Consider the following 11241-nt stretch of genomic DNA (forward strand, 5'->3'; position numbering starts at 1 on the left):
GCAATACATGAGCGCAAGCCATGGACATAGCACTATGGTGGTATAAAGTGGTGGTTGTGAGGACAAAAGAGGGAGAAGATAGTCTCACATCAACTAGGCGTATCAACGGGCTATGGAGATGCCCATCAATAGATATCAATGTGAGTTAGTAGGGATTGCCATGCAACGGATGCACTAGAGCTATAAATATATGAAAGCTCAACAAAAGAAACTAAGTGGGTGTGCATCCAACTCGCTTGCTCACAAAGACCTAGGTCATTTTGAGGAAGCCCATCATTGGAATATACAAGCCAAGTTCTATAATGAAAAATTCCCACTTAGTATATGAAAGTGACAACATAGGAGACTCTCTATTATGAAGATCATGGTGCTGCTTTGAAGCACAAGTGTGGAAAAGATATAGTAGCATTGTCCCTTCTCTCTTTTTCTCTCATTTTATTATTATTTTTCTTTTTCTTTTTTTCTTTCAGCCTTTTTTGGCCTTTCTCTTTTTTTTGTAAAGTCCGAAGTCTCGTCTCGACTTGTGGGGGAATCCCAGTCTTCATCATCCTTTCCTCATTGAGACAATGCTCTAATAATGAAGATCATCACACCTTTATTGATTTACATGTCAAGAATTACAACTCAAAGCTAGAACAAGATATGACTCTATATGAATGCCTCTGGCGGTGTACCGGGATATGCAATGAATCAAGAGCGACATGTATGAAAATTATGAAGGTGGCCTTGCCACAAATACAATGTCAACTACATGATCATGCAAAGAGCAATATGACAATAATGGAACGTGTCATAATAAATGGAACGGTGGAAAGTTGCATGGCAATATATCTCGGAATGGCTATGGAAATGCCATAATAGGTAGGTATGGTGGCTGTTTTGAGGAAGGTAAATAATAGGTGCATGATACCGGTGAAATTGCGCGGTATGATAGAGGCTAGCAAAGTGGAAGGATGAGTATGCGTATATCCATGGACTCACATTAGTCATAAAGAACTCATATACTTATTGCAAAAGTCTACTTGCCCTCGAAGCAAAGTACTACTACGCATGCTCCTAGGGGAAGGGTTAGTAGGAGTTAACCATCACGCAATCCCGACCTCCACTCATAAGGAAGGCAATTAAAAGAGCACCTCATGCAACAAATTTGTCACACAACTTTTACCATACGTGCATGCTACGGGACTTGCCAACTTCAACACAAGTATTTCTCAATTTCATAATTACCCACTAGCATGACTCTAACATTACTACCTTTATATCTCAAAACAATTATCAAGCATCAAATTGATAAGAGAATCCAATTCACTTCCTATAATAGTTTTTGTTATACCCAACTTGGATGCCTACCATTCTAGGACCAATTTTATAACCATAGCAAATACCATGCTGTTCTAAGAGACTCTCAAAATAATATAAGTGAAGCATGAGAGACTAGCAATTTCTTCAAAATTAAGCCACCGCCGTGCTCTAAAAGATATAAGTGAAGCACTAGAGCAAAAACTATCAAGCTCAAAAGATATAAGTGAAGCACATAGAGTATTTTAGAAAATTCTAATCAAGTGGGCTTCTCCCAAAAGGTGTGTACAGCAAGGATGATTGTGGTAAACTAAAAATCAAAGACTAATATAATACACGACGCTCCAAGCAAAACACATATCATGTGGCAAATAAAAATATAGCTCCCAGTAAAGTTACCAATGAACGAAGACGAAAGAGGGGATGCCTTCCTGGGCATCCCCAAGCTTAGGCTTTTGTCTATTCTTGAATATATTTGGGTGCCTTGGTGTCGCGACCGGATTTTCGGGATATCAATTTCCCGGAAAACAACCCTTGTGCCCACCAGCTCCAGGATTTACTGTTAGCTGATGAGACACCAACTTGATACAGAAACTCCAAGAAAAATACATAATATGTAGTACAAGACCATTCTGGCCTTTGAGTACAACAAGGTTTCTAGTGGCTGATGGCGGAAGCGGTTTGTGGTTCATCAGTGTCTATGGGACTCCATTTCCCACAGGAACAGCTGACCTGGATAACTCCTATCTTCGCGAGGCTGCTATTGTCATTGCGTAGGTTCTGGGGCTGTCACCGCAACGCTCCTCTCCATGCAAGAAATCTGGCCAAGACAATAGCCAGGGACAAGCCAGTGAGTACTTTTGAATGTACTCGCAAACATTATGAACACAGGTATAATATAACAAATTATAATCATTCTCTCAAATATTCTATGATCACAACGTCAGTCACAAAATAAAAATCCATGATGCATGCAAGCAGGTTATTCATATACAACATGGTTATGCAATGAGGGAGTAGAAATAGAATGCATCCATCGGGTGTCTGAAGCGACGCCTCGAAAGGAAATTAATATAAAGCATGCCTCAGTCGGGCGTATGAGCGACACCACATAAAGGGCTTATAAATAATTTAAATAACAAGCATGCCACAGTCGGGCGTCTGAGCGACACCACATAAAGGGATTATAAATAATTTAAATAACAAGCATGCCACAATCGGGCGTCTGAGCGACACCACATAAAGGGCTTATAAATAATTTAAATAACAAGCATGCCACAGTCGAGCGTCTGAGCGACACCACATAAAGGGCTTATAAATAAATAATCACAGTGAATATCCAGGAGGTAGAACCATCCCAGGGATACTCACTAATTCAAATATTGTAAATGGTTACTCCATAATAACAATAATCAAAATCATCATGAGTCACAAGTCATGATCCTTGTTCTAGTTTAGCAAATTTTTTCCTCCGAAGACCGACACTACGACCGACACTTGACCCATCCCAGACTGTAGTCCTTACCCGTGGACACGGCTATTCAAATAGATATAATCTTTGCAGAGGGTGTACTCTTTACCCACGAGTAACGGGTTCCTTTAGTCCATCGGGACTAATTCTGTCTACGATCTTTTAATTCAAAACACACCTGACTGCACACACCAGCCTAACTTACCAGTGTCGAGAATCACCCACGAGACCCGTTAAGCAAAACTCTAAGTGGGGAGGCTACAACCTCGACTAGCATGGGATCACAAATTTATAACGTGCGTAAACTAGGGGAGCTACCCCCTCGGCTACAACCGGAAACACTCATGCCCCCGGACCAGGTGGCATGTCTACCGGATGCAGCCGGTATCTTCCACCATGGCCTCTCGGTATGGTGTGTGCTAGGAAGGGGTTGACAACTTACTGAACCGTAACCTGCCTATGGCAGGGACAAGTGGTAGTACGAAACAAGTATGGGGGTTACTGGAACAAGACTCGATCTACGGTCGACTCAGGAGGTTAAGACATTTCCTGCATGACAAGCATAAGAAATATATTTCACACCAATCAGACAGAATCACCACTCATCATACCTCACCATGCCCTACCGGACATAACCGTCTCGACGAAGGACTAGAGACAAGCTCGTGTCTACCCAAGACAGAGACTTTCCCGGATTCCTCCCGATAGGCATGAAAGGCATACGAGGGTGATTACTATCAGAAGTATATCAAATTCCAACAGCAAGGAATCATCATTATGCACACATGAATGTGATCATAACATCACATCAAGTATCGAATACTTCGTGTCAAGGTGATGTCGTATTTGCATCAAATGACGCACAACAAATATTATGTAGAGTTCAGAATGCTTGCCTTCAAGAGTATGCAAGAGGGGTGAACTTTTTGAAAGTTGCCTTCTTCTTCAAAAATCCTATTTTAAAAAATTTTAAATCAACATATAGTTTCAAAACAGTACAAAAAAGTTGTCTGTAAAATTTTCAAATAAACATGAAAATAAGCTAGACAAAATTTGAGAAACAACAGAAAAAGAATCAAATCAATTGGTCTTATATTTCAAAAGTTATAGCCAGTCAAAGTTTAGTCAAAATTCTGTTTTTAAAATAAACTGAAAAAGAAAAACGTTTCGAATAAAAAAATGGAGGAGACGTACTTCTGGGTTTACGTTTTCACTTAAACGAGCGTGGATCGGCTCGTGGGTCACTGACAGTGGGTCCCTTGGGCCCACTGGTTAGGTTTGACCAGTCGCCCGCGCCTCCTTCCTCCTCTGTCCGAGCGAAGGTGGGGCTCCGGCGATCGCCGTCAACAAACGGTGGCTCCCCATGGGATTTCGAGGGTTGGGATGGATCCACCAGTCCAGGGCAGTCCTCCCAGTGGTCGAGAGGGTCGTGGGGACAAAGGGAGTTGCCGACGGCGAGCTCCGCGGCGGACGGTGGCTTCGGGAGGATTGGGGTCTCGAGCTATGGTGGCTCCCGATCAAAGCTGAGATGTGGGGTGGCTCCGCAAGGTCAAGGGGAGTCGGATGGTGGCACTGGATGGATTGGGGAGGCCCTACTCGCGACGTACGAGACCGGAGCATGGCGGCGGCCGAACTAAGCAGAGACGGGGAAGACGGCCTCCCCCCATCGATTGCTGGCTATGGAAGCACTAGAGGGATGGCTCGAGGTCGCCTGAGGGATTGGTTGAGCTCGGGGGCTCCTATTTATAGGCGGCCGAGGTCGGTTCGACGGTGGCAGTGGATAGGAACGGTGAACCACCGTTCTATAGCCAGGGGGCGGGTGGCATTGGCTGGCGGGATCTGGCAGGGCGAGCGGATGAGCTTGAGCTGCTCGAGGGGCGAGCTAGCGCGCGACTGTGGCTCGGGCGGTGCCGTCCATGGCAGGGTCCTGCTGCAGACGCCGGCGTGCCGCCAAGGGGGCTCTCATGGCGGTGCTGTAGGGCGCCAAGGGTGGCTTGGAGGGTTCTGGCGAGCGGGTGAGGACAGGGTGTGGCCCTGCGGGCGAGCAAGGGCCAGGGGCAAGACGCGGCAGCTCAGGCACACACACGTGCAAAATGCGCGCTCTAGCCGCGCCTAGAGCAGGCACGCCATGTGCTCGACGGAATACCTGGTTGGCCTAGAGGGCTTGGGTGACGATGCAAAATAACAGTACAAGGTTAAAGGTAGCTAGGAGGTTAGTAGACATGATTGTTGTGTCAGGGGATCAAGTTAGTAAAGCAAACCAAAAACTATGTCAAATTTGGCCATGCACACAAGGTGTTCGACAGAATGCCATGGGCTTCTAGGCATCTCTTGGGGTGGCCAAAAACTCCAGATCAGAGTCTCTTTAGATGTAGGTAATTGTGGCAAGGTTAGGTTGGCAAGACCAGAAACTTGTTAGTGCAAGTTTTTGAGAAAACCAAATCTGGACAGAAAATGAAGGGCATTATTGCATGGACCAAAAATACTCCAATGGGTCCAATCTCCTGGACTTAAGTGTTTGGTAGGGTGGTCTATAAGTAGGAGGGAAAACCATGGGTAAAAGGGCAAGATAAAATATGGTTGCAGTGCAAATCACCAGACTAGACCAGAGAGCAAAAGAGGATGATTTGCTCAAATTTTTTAAAGAACACCAGTGGGTCTTTGCATATAATTGAATTATATACTTCTACTAACATCTCCCAACTTTGGTGAAATTTTTAAAGAAATATTTAAATAGGTTGCAGTGAAAAATCACAAACTGGACCTGTTTTGAAAACTTGGGGTAGAGCTCAAAATCTCCAAATGACTAAAAGAGATTTTTGCATAAAAGTGATGTGGGAACACCACATGACATCCCCAAATTTTGGTGGGAATTTTAAAGAAGTATTTGAAAGGGTTGTAGTGCAAATGGAACTCTAAAACTAATGAAAAATCATTTTTAAAGAAATAAAGCATAGAAAAAATAATTGTATAAATAATTCCACTGATAAAAAGAAATGGTCTTAGGGAGATATACAAGTCCAATAATATTTTTGAAAGGTTTTCCACCTAGAAGGAAAAACTCAAAAAAAATCAGAGGGACAGAGTGATCTGAAATTAAATGATAAAACCAGAAAATAAAAATTTATTTTCCTGGCAAAATTCTAATTAATAAATTAAGGTCAAATTTTTGGGGTGTTACAACACTACCCCCCTTAAGAAAAATCTCGTCCTCGAGATTTTCTAAGGGCTGCTTTGAAAAGAATTACTCCTACTATCTCAAAGTAATATCACAAGAATAACCATCCTACTCATTCAATTAAAACGTGGCTACAGTGAGTGGGCAATTAAGTGGTGTAAAGCTACCGTGTGGAAAACTGGCGCTGCGTGGAAAAATCTATGGTTGGGGAAAACGAGGAATTTCTACTTTGGTTACAGTAAATTTAGAATAAATTTCTAAATTTCTAAAATACATTGGTCGTACCCGAGAGCACAGTGCTCTCTCTGGCTGACAGGTGGACCCGAGGCCCACTGTCAGTCTCTTCTTCTACCTCTTGCTCTCTCTTCTCCCTCTCTCTCACGCGCTTTCCCGCTCTTTCTCCACCGGCGACGTCTAGCGCGTAGAGCATCTAGGCCGTACTGCGGTAGTGCGCGGCATGCTAGCTGCCGGTGCAACGTGCACTCACCTTGCGGGCCAGTGCGCTATCGACACTGCTTGCGGATTCGCCTCCAAACACCGGCGATCGAGCGACGAGCGGTGCTGGTGGGCTTCGCCCACCGTACACCGATCTCGAGCTATAAAACGACCAAGGTGCTCCTTTCTTCTTCCTCACACCTGGCCTCGCTTCTCCTTCTCCTTCCTTCTCCTCCATTTCTGTTTGCAGGAGCTCGAAACGAGGCTCTAATGGCGGAGGTGATGCCGGACTGGTACGTGATCCTGATGTGCGGAGGGTTGGCGGCATTGCTGGGGTTCTCCGTGCTCCTGTGCGTGATGATTCTCGATGATCATCGTGATGCTGCCGCTCGAGTGTTAGCTCTCCGCAGTGGCGGTGATCATGAGGATTAAGTGTGATGTCGAGTGCTAACTGTTATCGGTGTGCTGGAGGCAACTTGCATCCGAACAATTACCCACAATACTCTCTTTCAGAGACTGTGGCGTGCTAGGGAGGTGATCAGTTAGGTGCAACAGGTGACCGTGTATTTGCAATTAGTGCACGTGGTCGAGTGGTTGTGGTTGTGAGTCTGCTGTCGTGGTGTTGCGTGAATAAAAATCTATGTCGTGAAGAGATATATGCCGCAACAACTCTGGGAAAAATCTCACTTCAGAATTTACCGAGAGTGAAAACAGTTAATAAAAATTAACAGCAGTAAAAACCACTCACATCAATTGAAACTAAAAATTTAATTCATCGTACAAATTTAGGATACCACGCATAAGTTGCAACACATAAATAAATGCTGGGACAATAAACATAGCAGTGACGTCTACAACGACAACGGTAAATGGACAGGGTCCTGAGAAAACGTGTCTGGGATTGGGGCACACTCTTCTTCTATCAGGGGAAGCGGATTGACTAGTCGATGAACGCATCTCTCCTGGTCGGGCCTAAGTGGACTGCCGATGGCGATCTGAGGATTTAAATCAGCGAGGCTTTGGAGATAACCCATTATTCGCTGGGTTAAACGCTCTTGAGCGATGACATACTAGGCAAGGTTGGCCAGTACTGGGTCTCTCTCGATTCGTCCACCAGGAAAAGATGCTACTTCTCCAGGTGCTGCACGACTCGGGAAGTAATAATACCCCCGTTCGCTGGCATAGGGTACCGCGAATCAAAGACGAGCAAGCGCTTCGTACGCAGCAGCTTCTATGGCCATTTGCGGAGTCGGCATAGATTTTCCCACAAAGGAGACTTCTGTTGGGTCTTGGTTTGGGTTTGCGGGAGGGATGTGCACCACTTCCCAATATTTCGAGGTGGATGGGGTGATCCTCAATTTGAGCAACTCGTACTGGGGTGGGTGGATAGCACTCATGGTACTACAGGTAAAGTCCCACAATATTTTAACAAAGCTACCTGGGGTTGCATCTGGAGTTCTTAGGTAAATACTAGGGCTCGGCATGGCAAAGAAATGGCCGTGGGAGTTGTGCACAAGGTGAGAGATACTTGGCAAGGTCACGAGGTGGCCTTTTATATAGCATCTGGGCGGGGTCATTTATCGCGGTGAAGGCTAACTAGTTTGTCGGTTCTGCTCTATGGGGTCGGGGTCAATGCTACAGATACACATATCTCACAAAAGTGATGTATTACTGTGGGTGTCGTCAGGGTGGTTTTGGTAGCTGTGCCCGGAATTAAAAATGCAACCGCACGCTAACATACTGATGCATGGCTACTATTCAAAACAGAGGCACAGAAGTAGGCTGCATTTATTTATGGTGATACAAGGTCACACTATTACAGGGCATGGACATACTAAGACTCAGTACTACTCGAGTGACTTAGTCTACCTCGTTAATATCTAAGCGGGCGTGCCTTGTGGACGTCGAGGCTTCTCCATGGGTTTCACCATCGGGGTTAGCTGGATGGAGTTGAGGGGCTGCAGGGTCGGGGTAGCAATGATGACCATCGCGGGGGTTGTTGGCCACAATCCCGTTGGAGCGTGTTCCCAAAAGGCGACGAAGCACTTCTGGGGACACCAAAGTATTTTGGTCGACGGCTGGGGCAGACCTCAAGGATTCAATCAGTTGTCCAAACAGCACGACTGGGTTGTCGGCGTCGGGCTCATCTTCTCCTCTTGCCAAGGCTCGGCGAACCAATTCTCCACGAGCTGCGATCAGATCAAGGGTGATTTGTTCGAACAATTCCTCTAGTGCACTTACATAGCACACCAGATGCAACAATGTAGGATCCGTCTCGTGGTCTCCGTTGGCAACCTGGGGTGGCCTACCATACCCGTCATGGCTGGGGTAGTAGTAGAACGAGCGACAGTTAACCCTGGGCGACAAGTGCCGGAGTTGAACTATAGCCTCTCGAGCAGCTAGTTGGATGGCTTGTGGCTCAAAGGAAGTTGTCCTTCCGGTGAACTTGTAGGGGCGTTCCGGCGATAGACCCCTACCATAGACGTGCACAGTGGCCCAGAATTGATGGCTCTCACCGCTCATGGGCCCTTGGTACACAACATATTTTGGGGGCTCTTCTAATGCAAAGGCACGGCGGGTGAGGTTTGCTAGCATGGTCACAAAACCTCCAAGGTTGGTTGCTGTGGTCTCATTGTGCACAATAGGGCCAGGCATTATAGCTCGGTTTGGGGAAGAGGTTGTGCTGTGCTGAGTTGAGGCTAGCGTGCCCTTTTTATAGAAAAAGGGGATGGAGTCTTCCTTTGCACGCTTGTGAATGAGAAAATTTAGGTGTCGGTCACTGGCGCGTGATCGATAGGCTAGGCTGATAGGTTAGGAACCGACTGCCAAAAAAAGTGTCGAGGTCACTGTGTGGCTATCTTACAAGAGAAGCTTGGCCGGGGTTAGGTTAAGGTCTGGTGGATTGGTTAATCTAGGTTTATTGACCTAGCTAAGATAGGATTAGCCAATGGTCAGCCTGGCTCTGATACCAAGGTTGTCGTGACCTGATTTTTGGGATATCAATTTTCCAGAAAACGACCCTTGTGCCCACCAGCCCCAGGATTTACTGTTAGCTGATGAGACACCAACTTGATACAGAAACTCCAAGCAGAATACATAATATGTAGTACAAGACCATTCTGGCCTATGAGTACAACACAAGGTTTCTAGTGGCTGATGGCGAAAGCGGTTTGTGGCCCATCAGTGTCTATGGGACTCCATTTCCCACAGGAACAACTGACCTCGATAACTCCTATCTTCATGAGGCTGCTATCGTCATTGCGTAGGTTCCGGGGCTGTCACCGCAACGCTACTCTCCATTCAAGAAATCTGGCCAAGACAATAGTCTGGGACAAGCCAGTGAGTACTTTTGAATGTACTCGCAAACATTATGAACACAGGTATAATATAACAAATTATAATCATGCTCTGAAATATTCTATGATCACAACGTCAGTCACAAAATAAAAATCCATGATGCACGCAAGCAGGTTATTCATATACAACATGGTTATGCAATCAGGGAGTAGAAATAGAATGCATCCATCGGGTGTCTGAAGCGACGCCTCGAAAGGAAAATAATATAAAGCATGCCTCAGTCGGGCATCTGAGCGACACCACATAAAGGGCTTATAAATAATTTAAATAACAAGCATGTCACAGTCGGGCATCTGAGCGACACCACATAAAGGGCTTATAAATAATTTAAATAACAAGCATGCCACAGTCGGGCGTCTGAGCGACACCACATAAAGGGCTTATAAATAAATAATCACAGTGAATATCCAGGAGATAGAACCATCCCAGGGATACTCAATAATTCAAATAATGTAAATGGTTAGCCCATAACAACAATAATCAAAATCATGATGAGTCACAAGTCATGATCCATGTTCTGGTTTAGCAATTTTTTCCTCCGAAGATCGACACTAAGACCGACTCTTGACCCATCCCAGACTGTAGTCCTTACCCATGGACACGGCTATTCAAATAGATATAATCTTTGCAGAGGGTGTACTCTTTACCCATGAGTAACGGGTTCCTTTAGTCCATCGGGACTAATTCCGTCTACGGTCTTTTAATTGAAAACACACCTGACTGCACACACCAGCCTAACTTACTAGTGTCTGAAATCACCCACGACACCCGTTAAGAAAAACTCTAAGTGGGGAGGCTACAACCTCGACTAGCATGGGATCACAAATTCATAATGCGCGTAAACTAGGGGAGCTACCCCCTCGGCTCAACCGGAAACACCCATGCCCCTAGACCAGGTGGCATGTCTACCGGATGCAGCCGGTATCTTCCACCATGGCATCTCTGTATGGTGTGTGCTAGGAAGGGGTTGACAACTTACTGAACCATATCCTGCCTATGGCAGGGACAAGTGGTAGTACGAAACAAGTATGGGCGTTACCGGAACAAGACTCGATCTATGGTCGACTCAGGAGGTTAAGACATTTCCTGCATGATAAGCATAAGAAATATATTTCACACCAATCAGACAGAATCATGACTCATCATACCTCACCATGCCCTACTGGACATAACCGTCTCGACGAAGGATTAGAGACAAGCTCGTGTCTACCCAAGACAGAGACTTTCCTGGATTCCTCCCAATAGGCATGAAAGGCATACGAGGGTGATTACTATCAGAAGCCTATCAAATTCCAACAGCAAAGAATCATCATTATGCACACATGAATGTGATCATAACATCACATAAAATATCAAATACTTCGTGTCAAGGTGATGTCGTATTTGCACCAAATGACGCACAACAAATATTATGTCGGGTTCAGAATGCTTGCCTTCAAGAGTATGCAAGAGGGGTGCACTTTTTGAAAGTTGCCTTCTTCTTCAAAAATCCTATTTTTAA

The sequence above is a fragment of the Triticum aestivum genome, chromosome 2B (assembly GCF_018294505.1).
Source record: "Triticum aestivum cultivar Chinese Spring chromosome 2B, IWGSC CS RefSeq v2.1, whole genome shotgun sequence".
Taxonomy (NCBI): domain Eukaryota; kingdom Viridiplantae; phylum Streptophyta; class Magnoliopsida; order Poales; family Poaceae; genus Triticum; species Triticum aestivum.